Source organism: Lissotriton vulgaris, chromosome 3_1 (assembly GCF_964263255.1).
Source record: "Lissotriton vulgaris chromosome 3_1, aLisVul1.2, whole genome shotgun sequence".
In the NCBI taxonomy this organism is placed as follows: Eukaryota; Metazoa; Chordata; class Amphibia; order Caudata; family Salamandridae; genus Lissotriton; species Lissotriton vulgaris.
In genome coordinates, this window is record NC_141689.1 from 1738615042 (window position 1) to 1738635285 (window position 20244).

The following is a 20244-nucleotide window of genomic DNA, read 5'->3' on the forward strand; positions in this document are numbered from 1 at the left end:
TAACAAAGGACTAACATTCTATCCAGACAAACACCAGGATGGTGTAGAAACCAAAATAGACATGTATAAATACATTCGGAAATTAAAACTGAAGAAGTTCTTTGCCAAAATGCCCAGCATAACGGAAGAGATGATTCCAGCAGAGGCCACCAATAGTAGTGAGCAACAATCATTACATGCGATATCTGATATACCAAGCCTAGTGACAGCCTATGAACTGATACACCAAATAGAGGAAACAGACATGACTGAAAGTCAAGTATTAACTGATATGGAAATTCCATTTAGCATTCATCCACGAACAAAATTTAAGAACAAGTCAAAATTATGTCCAGCTTTATATCCGGGCAATTGAATAGACGTTTTCCATGACTTTATAGTGGCCGAACTGGATGTCATGAAAAACAGCAACAACAAAAGAGAAGAAAACCTGTCCTGGAATGAACGAGAAGCATTAAAGTCACTGTAAGAAAATAATGAGATCGAAATAAAGCCCGCAGAAAAGGGTGGAAATATCGTGATCCTCAACAAACGAGATTACATAGAGGAGGCAAATCGACAACTTAATGTTATAAACAACTATACAATATTGTCGGACAATCCCAGTCCGGAAATGACCAACAAAATACACAATCAAATAACGGAATGGTATGAAAAAGGATTACTGAGCCAAGACGAGAAAAACTTCTTGACAGTGACCAATCCGATAACCCCTACCATCTACTTTTTGCCCAAAGTACACAAGACTTTGTATAAACCACCAGCAAGTCCAATAATCTCTAGTTGTGGGTCACTTTATGAGAACATTGCATCATATGTGGACTTTTTCTTAGCACCCTTGGTTCCCACATTTAGCTCATTTATAAAGGACACAGGTGACTTTTTAGGAATCCTAATGGAGACAGATTGGCAACCAACGTACCTATTGGTCACAATCGAGGTGGTTTCCCTTTATAGATCCATTAACCACGAGGTAGGTCTACAAGCCATCACCTATTTCTTGAAACAACGCCCAATAGGGGAACTTCAACACACCAAGATGATCTTGGAAATGATGAGAATTTGCCTAACAAATAATGTTTTCTTATTCAACAACAAAATGTACTCACAAAAGTGAGGAACAGCTATGGGAGTTTCCTTCTCTCCTAGATATGCTAATCTCACCATGGGTTGGTGGGAGAAACACATAGCTTGGAGAGAGGAAAATGACCCATACACCGCGGATGTAGTACTATGGCTAAGGTTCATAGACAACCTTTTCCTTTTGTGGAAAGGGAGTAAGTCCAAACTCCTTGAATACATTGCAGTCCTAAACAACAATGAAGTGGGACTTCAATTCACATATAACATACAACAAAAAGCAATAGACTTTCTCGACACAAAGGTGTACATAAAAGACAACCGAATACAAACAACGGTATTCCGGAAAAAAACATCGACTAACAGTGTTCTGCATGGAACAAGCTTCCACCCTGTATCACTGAAACAAATCATCCCATACAGGGAATTCCTAAGAATGAAGCGTAATTGTTCAGAACCTGTTGAAATAGAGAGTAAATTTGAGGAAACCAGAGCACAATTCACCAAGAGAGGTTATAAACATAGTGTCATCAATCGTGGAGATCAAAGAGCAAGAATAAAAACTAGAGCAGAAACTCTGATACCTAAAAATCGTGATGAAAAATCAAAGTTATCAAATACTGAAGATAATCTGCGACTAGTCTTGACCAACTCCAAAGAGAGTTTCAAAATTAGAAATATTGTAACCAAATACTGGAGTGTGCTGAAAAAGGACCCTGATATTGGAAGCCTAATAGGTGATGGACCAGCAATGTCATTCAGGAAAGTATCATCTCTTCAAGACACATTTTGTAACAGTCATTTCTCCAATAAGAAAACAGAAACGTGGCTACAAAAGAGACAGAAAGGATTCATGAAATGCATGTCATGCAAGGCATGCAAAGTAGGGAAAGACCTCAAATCCATCAAGGACCCTAAAGGACAAGTTTTCGAAATCCTGAACAAAATCACTTGTGAATCACATTTTGTAGTCTATCTGCTAGAGTGTGACTGTGGAAAACGATATATTGGATCAACCATTTGTGCCTTGAAGAAAAGAATACTAGAACATATACGAGCTATTTAAGAATAAGGACACATCCTATGCAATAGCAAAACATATGTTGAGCCACAAGAACAAATCATGGCAAAACATCAAGTATTCTGGTATAGCAATGGTGACAGAACATGAAAGAGGAGGCAATCGACTCCAAAAACTGAGACGTTTGGAGTCGAAATTAATTATCCGGTTCAAAACTAAGAACCCCAATGGATTAAACGGGGACGAATAAATGTATGTACACCTCTGATCAGAGAACATGGAAACTTGAAAATAACCAAATGTGAATTGGAAATAGAAATGAAAAGAACTGCATATAGGAAAAACGTGTAAATTGAGACATTTGAACCGACTAGTGATATGCAAGTGAAAGGTGTATCCTCTACAAATCTCATGTAATCGCCCTAGCACAAACGTCCAATAATTATTATAGAATGTAACAACACAGCGAATTAACTTTATGTATGATTCATGTGCCTTGCAGGGATCCTTTCCATTAAATGTGCAAATTTCACGAATGTATTGAAAAAGTAAAAAGTAATTTTTCATAGTAAGAATGTAATTAGATGCAGTGATGTCTTCAGAATGTTTAAATAGTGTAAATAATTTGTAAATAACGGGTGCGTTATCCCTACGGCAGAACCACACCATTAATTATATCACGTCGCAATCCCCTTTACAGGAAAAAAGTGGGACGCACTCCAGTAGTCTTTATCAGCATTCAGGTTTTATTGCCAAATTTCCATCTTATAGGCAAAAAGCGAGCAGATCTACACGTTTCAGTATCACTGATACCCTGCTCACGATCAATAGAACCGAGGCACAAGAAAGCAGTAAACAAACATGCAAAGGGGGCAGGGTAGACATACCCTGTCCCACAAGAACCCCCAAGGCCAAAAATAATTTATTTTATTTTTTTAAATCGCGGGATGCGCGTAGGATCTGCGCATCCCACTGCAGAAAAGAAATGAAGCGCGGCCTCCCACACTTTGTTGTTAATTAGCCCAGGGGGGCCAATTCCCGGGGGCAACATGCATTATGTCATGGGGGGCCCAGAGGGGACCCCCAACCCCTGGGACCACCACCCCCGAGGCTTTATAATATTATGTGGGGGGCTCACAGCCCCCCCGGGGACTGCCACCCCCTGGGGCTACAAAATTAAATGTGGGGGGGCTCAAACACTCCCCCCAAGCCCCGGGGACCGCCACCCCCCGGGACTTGATTTTTGTATTTTAAAAAAAAAACCTGTGTGGGGGGCTCAAGCCCCCACACGCCCCGGGGACCACCACTACCCCGGGGCACTAAATAGTAAAATCCAGCCCTGGGGACCACCACCCCCGGGGCTTTGTAAATTGTGGGGAGGGGGTCACCCAGCCCCTGCCTGGAGTCCGAGGGCCGGCTCAAGCCGTGTCCCGGGGTGCCCACCCTCTGGACACTGCTGTTTGCAATGACAAGGCCGGAGCCTCGTGGCTCCCACCCTGTCATTGCAAACTGCTTTGCATCATCGAAGCGAGAGCAGGGAAACCTGCTCTCGCTTCAATGCAGCAAAGCAGATTGCTTTTCCACATCGGTAGCAAAATGTTTGTTGCTCCCCATGTGGAAAAGCAATGCAGGCTCCCGCAGGTGGCGGGAAGCCGGCGGGACCGTGGGGGAATTGGGGACCCCCCATGGTCCCCAACGAGAGGCCAGGCCCCGGGGGATGGGGTCCCCGGGGCTATTAATGAAATTGAAAAAAAAAATAAAAAACAAAGGCCGGCCCCGGGGGATGGGGTCCCCGGGTCCATAAGTGGCCACAGGAGGGGGCAAGGCAGCCCCCCTCCAAAAAATTGATAATAAAAAAATAGGGCCATGAATGGGATCCCCTGGGCAGATTATGGCCTCGGGATGGGGGCCACGTGGCCCTCATCCCGATTTTTACTTAAAAAAAAAATTGGGGGCAGGCCCTGGGGGATGGGGTCCCCAGGGCCAATAAATTAGAAAAAGAAGAGGGGCCACACAGCCCCCTTCTTAAAATTATTATTGTTTTAAACGGGATTGCGCCGGAGGCCACGCCCCCTCCTTGCACCACTCTGCAAATGCGTTTGCAGATGGGGAACAAATTCCCCTTGAATACTTGGAGTCCCTAGGGGCCAACAAGCCCACCAGGTACCTCCAGTATGCGCCAGGGAGCTGCTTTGCAGAGAGGTGTTCAGAGGCCACGCCCCTTATTACAACACTCTGCAACGCAGCTCCCTGGCGCCTACTGGAGGTACCTGGTGGGCTAGTTGGCCTACAGGGGACCTCAGGATTCAAGGGGACTTAATCTCCCAAATTAAAACAGCCACAGGGCGTGTTTACATGAAGGGTGGGGATGGGGCCCGAGGTGACATGTGAAAACACACCCTGTGGTGCGTTTTAAGTTGGGCAATTAATTCCTCTTAAATCCTGAGGTCCCCTTGGGGCCAATTAGCCCACCAGATACCTCCAGTAAGCGCCACGGAGCTGCGTTGCAGAGTGTTGTAATAAGGGGCGTGGCCTCTGAACACCTCTCTGCAAAGCAGCTCCCTGGCGCATACTGGAGGTACCTGGTGGGCTTGTTGGCCCCCAGGGGACCTCAGTATTGAAGAGAAATGAATCCCCCAATTTAAAACACACCTCAGACCCCGCCCCCATCCTTCACAATTGTGCAAACGCACCCTGTTGTGCGTTTGAAGTTGAGGATTTAATTCCTCTTCAATCTTGAGGGTCCCTGGGGGCCAACCAGCCCACCAGTTATCTCCAATATGCGCCAGGGAGCTGCATTGCAGAGAGGTGTTCAGAGGCCATGCCCCTTTTTACACCTCTCTGCAATGCAGCTCTGTGGCACTTACTGGAGGTACCAAGTGGGCTAGTAGGACCCTAGGGACCCTCGGGATTCAAGGGAACTTAATCTCCCAACTTAAAACAGACACAGGGAGCGTTTACACAGGGGTGAAGGGAGGGGACAGGCCTTGTGGCATGTTTTAAGTTGGGCAAAAATATTCCCCTTCAATCCTGAGAGCCCCTGGGGGCCAACTAGCCCACCAGGTGCTTCCAATAAGCGCCATTGTGCTGCGTTGCAGAGAGGTGGTCCAGGCCGTACCCCTTTTTATACCTCTCTGCAACAGCACTTACTGGAGGTACTGAGTGGGCTACTCTGACCCTAGGGACCTTCAGGATTCAAGGGGACTCAATCTCCCAACTTAAAACGGACACAGGGCGGGTTTACACAGTGGGGAAGGGAGGGGACGGGGCCTGAAGTGACATGTGCAAACACACCCTTTGACGTGTTTTAAGTTGGGGAAATAATTCCCCTTCAATCCTGAGAGCCCCAGGGGGCCAACTATCCCACCAGGTGCTTCCAGTAAGCGCCACTGCGCTGTGTTTCAGCGAGGTGGCAGAGGCCGTGCCCCTTTTTACACTTCTCTGCAACGCAGCTCTGTGGTGCTTACTGGAGGTACCTAGTGGGCTACTTGGACACAAGGGACACTCAGGATTCAAGGGCACTTAATCTCCCAAATTAAAACGGCCACAGGATGTATTTACATACTGGTGAAAGGAGGGGATAGGGCCTGAGGTGACGTGTGAAAACACGTCCTGTGGCACGTTTTAGGTTGAGGAAATAACTCCCCTTCAATCCTGAGGGCCCTGGGGGCCAACTAGCCCACCAGGTGCTTCCAGTAAGCGCCACTGTGCTGTGTTTCAGAGAGGTGGCCCAGGCCCTGCCCCTTTTTATACCTCTCTGCAACGCAGCTCTGTGGCGTTTACTGGAGGTACCTAGTGGGCTACTTGGACTCTAGGGACACTCAGGATTCAAGGGGACTTAATCTCCCAAATTAAAAAGGACACAGGGCGCGTTTACACAGTGGTGATGGTGTAGGAAAGTGGCTCTGTATATAGTGGACCAAAGAAAAATCAGCCAAACTACAACAAATTCCGATTTACTTGCCTGTTATCAGGAGAGACCTCAGTGCTGCATCTTTGAGCCCAGTACTGATTCTGAAAAGTAATTCTAACCGCACTTACCACTATTTTGAATTTCCTTCCATGGGCTGACATTGACTGGTTTCACTTGGAAATTATTTTAAGTGTGGAGTTTTGAAACTTTTAAATATTCCTCTAAAATCAGCCGTACTACGAATTCCGATTTACTCACCTGTTATCAGGAGAGAACCCAGTGCTGCATCTTTTAGCCAAACACTGACCCCGAAAAGTAATTCTAACCGTACTTACCATAACTTGTATTTCCTTCATTAGGAATCCATTGTCTGGTTTTCACCAGAAAAGTTTCTAAGTGTCTATTTTCACAAACTACAAATATTCCTTAAAAATCGCCTGTATAACTTAAGCGCATTATTTTAACTGTTTACAGGAGATACACCAGTGCTTGAGCTAGGATCCACCACTGAGTACGAAAAAGTAATGATAACACTACTTACCTGCTAAGTGAATTTCCTTCCATAGTCTAACATTGACTGGTTTCACTTGGAAATTCTTTTAAGTGTGGAGTTTTGAAACTTTAAAATATTCATCTAAAATCAGCTGAACTCCGAATTTCGATGTACTCACCTGTTATCAGGAGAGATATCAGTGCTGCATCTTTGAGCCCAGTACTGATCCTGAAAAGTAATTTTAATCATACTAACCAGTAACTTAAATTTCCTTTCATAGGAATCCATTGTCTAGTTTTCACCAGAAAAGTTTCTAAGTGTCAATTTTCACTAACTACAAATATTCCTCGCCTATATGACTTAAACGCATTCTTTAAACTGTTTACAGGAAATGCACCAGTGCTGGGTCCAGGATCCACCACTGAGTAAGAAAAAGTAACTATAAGACTACTTGCCTGCTAAGTGAATTTCCTCCTATAGGATAACATAGGTGATTCTATGTGAAAAAGTTTCTAAGTGTCAACTTTTAAAATACAATAATATTCCTTAAAAATCACTACTGTAACCAAAACGCTTTTACTCAACTATTATAGGAGATTTACCAGGACTGAATATAGGATCCAGTCCTGTGGTTCAAAAAGTAATCCATAAAGTAACTAATAGCATTTAACTAGAAATTCACATTGAGCTCAATGGTGCATAGTGTTTGAAATTGTGTTGCCCGTTGCTACAACTGTAACTACTGTACTTAAAAGTCTATTGCCTATTTGCAAAGTATTTAAACTAAAGTAATTAATTCTGAGAAAGTATATTTTGTAATATAATGTAATTATAATGTAATTTAAAAAATAAAATATCTAAAATTAAATACATTAAAAAAATTTAGTAAATCAGTATAAAAAAATAAATAAAACAATTAATACACTTAAAAATTGTCATTTACAAAATCTTTGAAATTCAATGGAAAAACCATAGGCTTCAGACATGTTATAGTTAGGAATTATCATTTAAAAAAACTTAGAAATTCACTGAGAAAACCATATGTTTTAGGGGTGTTATAGTTAGCTGGGCATTTCACTCGCACAAAACCATTGAAAATCCTCCGTTATAGTTAGTTGTACTAACTATAACTCGCACGCCCACAATCCACTGCTGATAATGTCACATATTACATCATTCATGACATAGTCAGTGACATCACTGATGACATCATCCACGTGACAATCTGATACATCTCATTATACACTAGTATAACCTTTCAACACTCATTATAAAATATGGAGTACCATATTTGAAACCATTGACACACCAATACAAGTTTCTAAGAACCCACTAAGTGATTCCTACATCTACACACACATCTAAACACTTACCTATAGATTCACTCACACATGCTAACAAAAATCAATAGAACATTATCAAATATACTTATACACCTACATCGACATTCCACACCAGCACACATCCCATTCACTTATGCAGTCATCCTATTCACTTATGCAAACAATTGATCATATTTACATTTACTAAGCTATACACTTATACAAACACCACTTCATTTATTCATATAGATAGTAACTCATACTTAGTGTGTTATAAAATCACTATTAAGAGTATACAGTTTTCGATACAGTCACTCATACAATCACTGAGTCTTATGTACACTTATTTATAAACAACAACTGTCACATACACTGCCTTTTATATTTCTACTTTGTTGGACATATATCATTGAGAAATATATTTACTCAGCACCACACCCATAAAGAGATTCACTCACCCAAACAAATGTTTCCATGTGCAGTCTTAAACTAATATATCTACTAAATCAACTATTTACACATCTTTGGACAGTCACACACCTCCCACCCAACCACACACACATTCACTCTCCCATGCAAATAGTCACTTAACTAATTAATAACTAATATAGACTTTCACATAGCTAGTAACCAACTTATGTAGTAGTTTACCCAACAAGAGATACAGTGAAACAGATATTCACACAGTTTAATCACTATCCCATATATTTAGTGAGACCCTTCAAATTAGTCACTTAGACAGTCAATCACAGTGCTACTAAATCCTCCATCCAGACACTTATACATCCACTCAGTCTTCATTGCAGATTGCTATATATATATAATACTTATTTAAATATCGAACCAAACCACATTCACTGGATGATGTCATCAGTGATGTCATCAGTGATGTCATTTGAGATGTCATCAGTGATGTCATCAGTGATGTCCCTGACCATGTCATGAATGATGTAATATGTGAAATCATCAGCAGTGGATTGCGGGCGCGCGAGTTATCGGAAGTAATACTAGCCATAATGAAGGAATTTCAATGTTTTTGTACGAGTGAAATATCCAGCTAACTATAACACCCCTAAAACCTATGGTTCTTTCAGTGAAAAGATAGATAGATAGATAGATAGATAGATAGATAGATAGATAGATAGATAGATAGATAGATAGATAGATAGATAGATAGATAGATAGATAGATAGATAGATAGATAGATAGATAGATGTCTTCGATCTGGTTGACCATACTTTGTTGTGGTCAACCCTACTCGAAATGGGTGCACCGGCTGCGATTATTCGTTTTCTGGCCAGACTCTACATTAATCTATCTGCCCAGATCCGCTACGGCCCTGAGGGGGAATGCACGAGGAAGATCAGGGTTAAATCTGGTATTAGACAGGCTGTGTCCTGGCCCCGCTGCTTTTTTCCCTTTTTATAAATTCCATCGAGCAAGAACTGAAAAATGTGCAAGCTGATGCCCCGCAAGTTGAGGGACAATCTATCCGGGTGCTGCTTTATGCAGACAACACCTTTTTACTATCAAGAACCCCCATAGGCCTCCAGAAACTTATGAATTGCTTTTAATGATTTTATACAGGGGAAGAAACTAAAAATTAATAATTCCAAAACTTTCATCATGGCATGCGGTAAAAAGGTAAACCAACTTAAATCATTTTACTTTAAGGAAAACCGCATTGAGGTTGTGAATAATTTTTGTTATCTGGGCATTACTTTTAACAATGGCGGGTCTTGGGCCCCAGAGCAACACAATATCAAGGCTAGGATGGGTAAGGCTTCATTAAGTGTATATCGTTTTGCCGCTAAATTGGGAAGCCGGCGTATACCGGATATGCTGGATGTTTACCGACACAGGTGTGCATCTATTGCACTATATGGCTCAGGGGTTTGAGGACACTGGACTCAAAGGGACTTGCAAATACTGGAGAATTCATTTCTTAAAAGACTCCTTTGCCTCCCTTCTTCGGCATCCATTGAACTGACCCATAAAGGACTAGGGATGGACTACATATCTGATCTAATCGGACTAAGACCCTTAATGGCATGGAGATCTATTTGGTCAAAGGACGAAACCAGCTTTACCAGAGAAATAATTAAAGATTGCTTGCGCCTGGATAACGCTTACCAGATTCCGTGGCTAAAGTATGTTGTTTCATCCTTTAAGGAACTCTACGATTTGGACGTACACGATGACCCTATGTGTGCCATTGTTTTATCGAAACAGGAGGTTAAAGGTGTCTTTTTGAGGCATAAATATAATAAGCGTAAAGAACAAACCAGAGATTACACAACCCATGCTTTCAATTTTACCAACAAGGAAGAAGGGTCTGGCTTCCCTATGTACCTAAAAGTAATCACCAGACAGCCCCATCAATATGTTCTTACAAGGCTGAGATTAGGTATTGTGCATAATCTGGTGGCATTCCCGAGGATGAAAATTTACTCTGCCACCCCCTGTCCATGTGATGGAACCACTAAGCAAAGCACATTGCACTTTATGTTAATATGTCCTCTGTACAAACCTCTGCGTATTCTCTACCTCAAACCATTGTTTAAGAAATATTCCGTGTCTACAACTGGTAATGCTATGAGATTCTTATTTGCACTTGCCACTCCGGATATGTGCTTTTTTATTGCAACCTTTATTTTAAAATCAATCTCGGCTAGAAAAAGTATGGTTTTTAATATTATGTTTGTCTTAACCTTCTTGCTGCTGGTCCATGTCTTATTGATTGAGTTCTAATAACGTCCTGTACTTCCCTATCCTGTGATAATTCATATGTGCTATGTTTTATTCTGTACACTTTTATGATGTTTTTTATGAACAATCGAATAAAGTTTAACCCTTTCGATGCTCATGACGAGCTCAGCTCGTCATGATGCACAGTTGAGCTGTGCTGATGACGAGCTGAGCTCGTCATGACACCAGCAAAATGGCAATTTCCAGCACAGGGGGGGGGGGGGGGGGGGAAACGCCTAGCAGCCAAGGTGTTAAGAACTGAACTAGATAGATAGATAGATAGATAGATAGATAGATAGATAGATAGATAGATAGATAGATAGATAGCTATATATATATATAGATATATGCATACAAATCTAATTCAGCTACAGTGACTTGAGGCCTTTCACCAGACATGTATGACCTGTGTCCCGTAATGTGGCGGCTGGATCCTGTGGTATTGAGGTGGCAAACTGGAGAAATAAAACCTAGCAACCAATTAGATAGCTTTTTTACGGAATTTGCAGTACCACTGAGCAGTCCATAGATATCTATTTTTTGAACCCTCATTTCTCAAAAATGTCTAAACAGATTTACACCAAATCACAAAAAACACACTTTCTGGGTAAAGATATAGCTTTCAGCCATTTTTTTTGTTGTAATTCTGATTTCTTGTCTAAACTTCCCTATGGAAATTGCATAGACATTTTTTTTTGAGCCCCTCCCTTTTTCTCAGCCCCTGCCCCTCACCCTTTTTTTGATCCCCCAAAACTTTAGAATAAGGAGCTTATGTAGAAGAACTTTTGTTGGAAAAGTTTAGCGAAGATTCATAATATGCAAAACAAAAAATATTCTACTACTGCCTGCCCCCACTGAAGCTTCCACCCTGATTCCCAAAGGAGGTTATCACATTGCAGTTGGTCGTGAACGCTGTAAACGCACCCCTTCCAAATTGATGATTCCAAAAGGTGATGCAATTATGATTTCAGTTTTGTGATTCAGAAAATCTCTATCGAATCACAAAATGGGGAAAGTAAGTAAGCAAATGGGTTTATGCAGTCTCAAATCCTACCAAGTTTTAAATCTTTTCATACTTTCTATGTGTGCTGTAAGTGTGGCACACATGAAATTCAGAAATGAAAGCAGAAATGAAAACATTTCTCCTTTTAGCGCCTGCTTTCCAGTAGCATTATTTTTTGGCACAAAGCCATGTCTACAAATGTTTGTAGATAGGGTTTTGCATCACAAAGCATGGGTGGTTGATTAGAAATGCCCATGTGCCTCCTAAGTAACTCAAAGTGAAACTTTGCACTAGTTTGTGTTACTTTTCTTTAGAAAAAAACTCAAAACCAATTTGTGTTTGTTTGTTATTCCCTAAAAGGGTTTTGCGTTGTGTTTGCTTTAAAAATAGTAGAGCAAACTCAACGCAAAATCTTTGTAAATTATGGCCATAGTATCTTGTACTGGAAGGGTATCCTTCCAGTACAAGACCTATGCTACTCTGATAGACTCACCCTTGTATGTATATGTGCTGCTCTGTAGCAAAATTCTCCCCTGATGCTGGGAGCGGGGGAGGAGCCATATCCCTGTAGATATTGCGCTCTTCTGCTCTCTCCCTGTCACGCAACACAGCATAGTGCCTTTGGGTACTGTGCTGCATTGCACGATACGTTTGTAAATCTGGGTCAAAGGGACCTATATACTTGTGTGAGGCCACATAAAGGAACAAGTGTTCATACACTAGTACTGATGTTTGTAGGTGTAGCACTTTATGTTGTTGATCCACTCTGATAAAGGCAGGACCTCAGAGATTCAGACTTTAGGAGTCATCAGTACATAAGACCACCCTCGGGACGAAGAAGCTCCTTGCCAAAAGAGGCCTGTCCCTAATCCCTAACACAACTCAATATCATTCATTGATATTAAGAGAGATACAAAGAAAAAACACTGCTGCATGTACATGTCAAACAAAAATAATCAGTCATGATGTTCTAAATCATACAAAGATACACATCTACTTTAAGTAAAATATCGATACTGGGTGAGTTATCAGTCAAACAAAATATGACTATATACAATTCAAGCAAGATTGCATTTTATCAAATACAAACACATTACGACAAATCAATGTATATTAAAGCAATATATTAAAAACACTCACATATAGATATCACAATCTAATGATCCTAAATATGCAGTACTCAGAAACCCTGAAAAACGTAAATTAAGCAAGTGCATCATGACAGTGGAAGCACAGGAATAATCAAGTACAGGCAGAAATTAGATACTTTTAATGGAACACAGAAGGAAGAGCATGATGTTGATCTGTACACATGTGGTAAACAAATCAGCATCATATGCCTGACTCCATTCTCACAAAAACGAGAAAACAACACTCAACAATGAACACGAAAATTCGCAAGTAAAGGGCTCTGTTAGGGATTTATTTTTCATAAGATTGGTAACTGTCTAAAAAGTAGAGAGACAATGGAGACCTGTAATTTCTCAGGTTGATTCAAAGGGATGGTTGCTGAAGAAATATATCAGTCGTATCTTTCTATACAAGGATACATTACAATTTTGCCATGAAATAATCATTCTTATTTGTGGACCCAAAACATAATCCTTGACTTAGGAATTCAATTTCATATTTGTTTAGGGTATGAGAGCAAAGGTTTAGCCTTATATGCTTGTTAAACAACCAATGAAAAGAGTTTGGTATAACAAAAAGAAGCAACAGACTGTTTGTATATCAATGTTTGAGACTGAATTCAATAATATATAAAAGGTAGTACTTACTCATAGGGGGAAAAACCTCTTGTTACATTTAGAAAGGTGCAAACCTTGTGAGACAACTTGTGTGAGCATATAAGAAACCGCCAAAGGAACCCGCGCTCAAATGTGGGATTTGAATCCTATTATTGGTCACTACAGTTATGACAACTGTGTTGCTTGTAACATGACATGCACTGTCAAATCTCTCAAAATAGATAATCAAGACTGGTATCTGGAACTTGTTTTGAACTGTGCCAACGAAAATGGTATCTATTGCATTGAATGTCAATGTGACCTGAGATATATTGCCAAAATGACCACAGAAGTGCGTAAACGTAACTTACAACATCAATATTGGATAAGATGCCAATGCTTAAAAAACATCAGGCCAGTAAAATGAAATGATGGGTTGCTGATGTAATTAAAAACTCAAAAAGAAGAAACTGCGCTTGGCACCCCATCATGCAGAAAATATTGCTGGGCACATGCACGTGGTCTCTCCCCGAACTACTGGCTGGACCTTATACATTTCAATTTCATGCATTGCACATACAGAACCCGGCATGGCTTATGCGACTTGGATTGGCAACAGAGGGGCACTCCCAGAGATGTAAGACACCTAACGTAACCTTCCTGCACTTAGCATGGGAATGCCCCAGATTCACAAATAGTGGAGATCAGCATTCGATGCAATGGACAAGATGACAAACACACCCTTAAATAGATCCCCACTGACTGCACTGTTAGGCTATGTTCAGGACATTCCAACAGGGGACAGAAGGGGGTGCGCGATGCTACTGCTACTCGTCAAAAGACATATTGACATTACATGGGGCAGGTTCCATGCCCCCAAGAAAACAATGAGGCTCAGAGATGCTGCGTTCGGCCAGCAACAGCTAGCTGCCTTTTGGGAATTGATGCCCACTCAATGTAGACCCGGAGACATCTGGGGTGCCTTACAACAATACGTAAGTGCATACACGACTGATATGGCTCCCTCCTCCACGTGTTATTGATAGGTGAGTCGCTTTGCTAACTGCCTTCCCAGCTGAGTAGCGCAAATGAAACCTTCCACACACCTGGATGACCTAATTGCGTGCCTTAGGACCCTCCCCTGCCAATATCTCCCCCTCGGCCTTCTCCCTGGTTGTATGGTTAATGTATCCTCTCCGGAGCAGCATAGATGAGACTGATAGTCACTCCACAGGATCCTGTGGGAACCTTCACACAGCACTGTGTGCTTAACAACAATCCTAAGTGTGTTATGTCACATGCAGACACTGTTAAACCTGATACTCTAGACCAATGGGCATTGCACAGTGATTTGTAATTGAGGAATCGCAGTACATGTAAGCTTAAACATGTTACCCACTGTAATTGAATTCACACATTTTGAAGAAAAAACATTGTTTAAAAAAAAACTCAAAAAGGAGACATAATATTTATCAATGGTTAAATATTTGTGAAAACAGGTGGATTTGGCGGATCAATCCTGTGAACAATGGTCTTAAAAAATTAGTAGTATGGTTCTCACTGGCACTTATAGTTTAATATTTGTGGTGTTTGAATTTGTATCTACTGGCTACGCTGTTTTTTTCAAAGATTCTTGTACACATTTACTGGGTTAGTATGTGTTTGGAATATATACAACTTCTATCTCTCTGCAATTTTGCTTTGGTGTTGAGTATCTTCTGTCAATTTATAACTCCTTTCCAGGCAAAAGTTTTTATTTCTAGATAGTGTAAGTTGCACTTTCTCAGTCATTGCTAAGCTACACATTGTGACTTTAGTGGCTCCGAATTTTAAGATGGTGCCCACATGAGTGTCTTATCTTTCCAAGTAACCTACATACCATTAGATTTTGAGTTTAAAGTCCATGCCATTTCAGTATTATGCTTTTTCCAACTGAATTTCATTCTGAATCAGGCATTATTTCTGGCTGCCCTGGACTGTGGGTGGGTTTAGTTTTAAAGTTTTAATAACCCCTTTTTCATCTCCCGTACATGGCGGCCACATTCAAGCACTCTAGCCCTTTGATTGACTCCTGTCTGCCTGATCTGTCCTGCTTCTGTTGTGAGTGACAGACCCAAATTTGCTAGCTACAACATGTTTGAGTTTAGAAAATAAGTTTTTGTCTTTTTCTATTTGGTTCTGATGGAGCAAGGATTCGCACGTAAAGCGACTTGCTCACATTCAAGAACCTCGCATAACTCATAACGTTATTTACCAACCTGTTTTGTCATTAATAATGCACTTTCACACAACACGCGGGTGTCCCAGAGATGCTTGCCTATGTGTCTATTAATCTTAACGAAGCTTGCATACTAAAGGATCGCTGCTTTGCAGAAATCTAGTCTGCGCATGCGTCGGTCATACCCATGTGATGTGACGCACTCGTAGTTCTGGAGGGATTTTTCGCACATGCGCATTATTGCAAATATGGCCGCTTTATTCTGTAACATGCATCTTGCTTGCTATCGCTGCTTTGGCTCAGTTGTCTATTTCTGCTTAACCTCTAACGCTTTAGATATTGTAAAGTAAGGGGTGCAGTGAAGCTAATCATGGTATACAGTGTATTCATTTTTTCTGTGTTTCTAATTTGTTTTCGCTTATTTTTCATGTACCGCATATCTGTGGGCCTGGGAGTGGGGAGCCTCTCCATCTTAGAAGTCTGAAAAGGGACTCATCACGTGACGGGAGAAACAAAGTCTTGCAACAGTGGAACTCAGCCAGCTGGCTGCCGAAACTGAGATGCTCCTGGGAACCTACCCTCTGCCCTAGGAGAAGACTTCGACTTGTACCTGAAATGTATCAAATTATGTGATAATGTTTGTGTGCCCTATTGTTCTCTTTTACACGTATGCCATGGGAACTGGAATGTAAGGGGATGGGTACGAAAATTGAGTATTAATTATGTGAACACCGAATTCTAGGTGGTGACAATGACCTAACCACCACACTTGTCCAATCCAAAGTTGGGGATCCTGTCATTTGCAACATTTGTGGGTGGTCTACTAACCCGAAAACAGTATAACTAGTCTAGTTTTAGCTAGAGAAATTGTCCGACTTGTCCGAGTAGCAGACCTGTCACCGACCCTACGAACTCTATAGGTGATTGATACAGAGAGCTGCGGAGCACTCTGTCCGTAATTTCCACAAACTCCAGGGGGTGGAATAGATTTAAGTGCTGGCGAAGCACTTTGCTGGGAGATTCGAGAACCCAATCGGGGTTATTGGCGGATTCTGTGCAGAGAGGGAGTAGCGCAGGCGTTGCATCCGAAGCTGCAGGTGTTGGTCGTGCCCTTTGATGAGTCCAGTCCTGATCCAAATCCTGAGGGGTATCCTGTCCTGACTGTCCATGAGCTGTACCTGCTCGCCTACTGGCATCCTAAGTCCTTGAGGGTCCTTGCCTTTTCCCAAACTGACCCGTGGCCAGGGTTAGTCCTCATTCCCGTCCTAGGTAAATATAACTGTGGGTGTCCATCTATCTCTTTCTCTTTCTTCTCCTTCTTTTAATAAAGCATCCTTGCCTATGTTATTTTCCCTGTCTTTTCCAAAGATTTTACATGCCACTGTTTATTAGTTATGTTCCATTTTTCCCCTTACCTGTAGGACATTATCAAAACTGTTTACTTATTTAGTGTGATCTAATTTTACTCGTGTTTAGAATCTATGCTTAAATTAGTAGTTAGATTAAGGTCTGTTTTAAATCACTTGTAGAAATTCTAGCACTCCACTGATTAGTATGGTTTTCCAATTTTACCTTCCTTAGTATAAGCCTGAAGACTGAATATCATGTTCCCTGTTACCCTACTCCTGTAGATTGTTCGCACTCAATAGTGCTCACCCTCATTCATAGTTATATTTGAGTCCTAATCCTAGTAATTGATATTCTAATCTGTATAAACGTTATTTTCATGGCATACAAACTCTAATCTTTTACTATATAAAGTCTTGAAAACCCTTCAGGTGTCTGTGGTTATTACAATCATATAAATTGTTATGCAAATGTATGAGGTAGTTTTGGTAGTCTTATCTCCTACCCACTGCTAGCTCCTGATTCGTCGGGAACATAGGTACCTGTGACAAGGTGGTAAGTCAGGTACACTGGAAATAGTAGTAAGGAAAACACTCGAATTACTGATAGTGATGTGTAAACTCGCCCGATTCACAAAAATACAGTCATAAACACGTCATGGGCCCAAGTGCGTGTAATTTGATGAAATAAAGAGTCGGGCGACCTGCGCGCTCTATCAGTTCTACTTTTGTTGTGTCTAAGACTGCACTTGTAAGTAGATGCTGGGGGGATCGGTTTGAATGATATTTATAACCAAGATTGGTGGCTTGATTTAGTATTCAAGTCAATAACATCTTTGTCCTTCTTATGCCTGCAAGTTCCGACCCGCATATCTTTTGCTTCACAGAACCAATACTCTTGTGCTAGCTATGGAGTAACTCAATCATTGTGTTTGATGCAGAATCCCAACTCTTTGTTGGGTCTGTACCCTGTTTACTGTATTTTTTTGTCTCTAAATAGTATTTCTAGATGGAATTAATAAGTCATTTGCAGACTACGATGTGATATTGAGCCTCCTTCATTCCTTTGACCTGGTCCGTTATCTGGTGTCCCCTGATTGGGCTATATATATTTTTGTTGTTTTCTTTTCCTCTTGAGAGATTTTCACATTATTCATGTGATTTCTGTTTCTCAGGGTTTCTCAATCATTGCATTTATGGGTGTGCTATCGAGATTGTAATATTGTTTAATATATTGCATTAATTTACATTGGTTTGTCTTTAAAAGCTTCTATTTAACAAAATGCACTCTTGCATATATTCACATGTTCTTTGTAATATCAGTATTTAGTTACAGTAGGTGTATACGATTAATTGTTTCAGTATGCAAATATAAAGATTGATTATTTGCATTTAACTAATATGTGCAGTGGCGTTTATTATTTATTTGTGTCTTTCTTTATCACTTATTGATTCTTGATGTTCATAAGGTTTGGGGACTGCCCTTTGGTGGCAAATAGCTTGTTTTCCCTGGAGGTGGTCTTATAAATTGTGACAAATGCGAAATGCTGACACCCCGTTCGCATCAAACTGGGTTGACATCATATAGTGTCAGTTCTATAAACTATAAAGATCAGAAGTATATGAACACTAGTTCCTTTGTGCTGACTCACACGGATATATACAGGTCTCTTGGTTTCATATATGGTCACTTCTTTAGGTTGGGACATATATTGATGAGCTCTTTCTGATTTTTTCTAAGACACTTAAGACCCAGTTCATTAGGCAACCATAGAGTTGGCCCAGGTTGTTGTTTAAGGGCAGTGGCGTCACTAGGGTTGGTGTCACCCGGTGCGGGTAACTCATGGTGTCACCCCCTCACAACTTACCGGATGGACCATCTCCCCTCTGCCTGCACCATTTCACCCCCGCCTGCACCATCTCTCCCTCTATCCGCACCATCTCTCCCCTCTGCCTGCACCATCTCTCCCCTCTGCCTGCACCATCTCCCCTCTGCCTGCACCATCTCTCCCCTCTGCCTGCACCATCTCCCACTCTGCCTGCACCATCTCCCACTCTGCCTGCACCATCTCCCACTCTGCCTGCACCTTCTCCCCCTCTGCCTGCACCATCTCTCCTCTGCCTGCACCATCTCCCCTCTGCCAGCACCATCTCTTCCTCTGTCTGCACCATCTCTTCCTCTGTCTGCACCATCTCTTCCTCTGCCTGCACCATCTCACCCCCTGCCTGCACCATCTCTACCTCTGGCTGCAGCATCTCTGCCTGCACCATCTCTCCCCTCTGCCTGCACCATCTCCCCTCTGCCTGCACCAAATCACCCCCTGCCTGCTCCATCTCACCCTCTTGCTGCACAATCTCCCCTCTGCCTGCACCATCTCACCCCCTGCCTGCACCATCTCTCCCTCTGTCCGCACCATCTCTCCCCTCTGCCTGCACCATCTCATCCCTCTGTCTGCACCATCTCTCCTCTGCATGCACCATCTCCCCTCCCCCTGAACCATCTCCCCCTCTGCCTGCACCATCTCCCCACTGCCTGCACCATCTCCCCACTGCCTGCACCATCTCCCCACTGCCTGCACCATCTCCCCTCTGCCTGCACCATCTCTCCCTCTGCCTGCACCATCTCCCCTCTGCCTGCACCATCTCTTCCTCTGTCGGCACCATCTCCCCTGCGCCATCTCACCCCCTGCCTGCATCATCTCTCCCTCTGCCTGCACCATCTGACCCTCTTCCTGCACCATCTCCCCTCCGCCTGCAACATCTCACCCTCTGCCTGCACCATCTCCCTCTCTGCCTGCACCATCCCTCCCCCTCCGCCTGCACCATCCCTCCCCCTCCGCCCGCACCATCCCTTCCCCTCCGTCTGCAGCCCCCTCCCCCGCCTGCTGGTCTTTTAACCCTTTCCTCGTCGCCTTCTCCACCCAGGGTTCCTCCTGATGATAAAGCAAAGCATAGCTGCCAAGGTTTTAGTTTGCTACGTGTGACATTTTCATATTTTTAGTGTACTCATGAGTGACATTACCACAAATAGGAGTGACACCTTTCACAAGCAAAATCAATGAAGACGAGGGAAACACAAATATCATAAATAACACCTATATGAGCAATGAAAAACTCGTAAGTTTGCTGCAAAGCACCACAAATGGAAGGGCAATAACGTAGTGCCCTTCACGACTAGGCCGCCCTAACAATCATGTGCGAGGCTCCAACAAACTCTTACCCAAAGCAGAAGAGGTCCACGGCCCAGTCAGCGCGTTCCAAGCACCGGTGTAGCCGGCGGGGCACCGATGTAGCCAGCGGCCCAGGTGAGTTGCCTTAATGAGCCCAAAAACTTGAGTGGACTTACAGGCGTCGCGTCAGAGAGCCCCGGTCT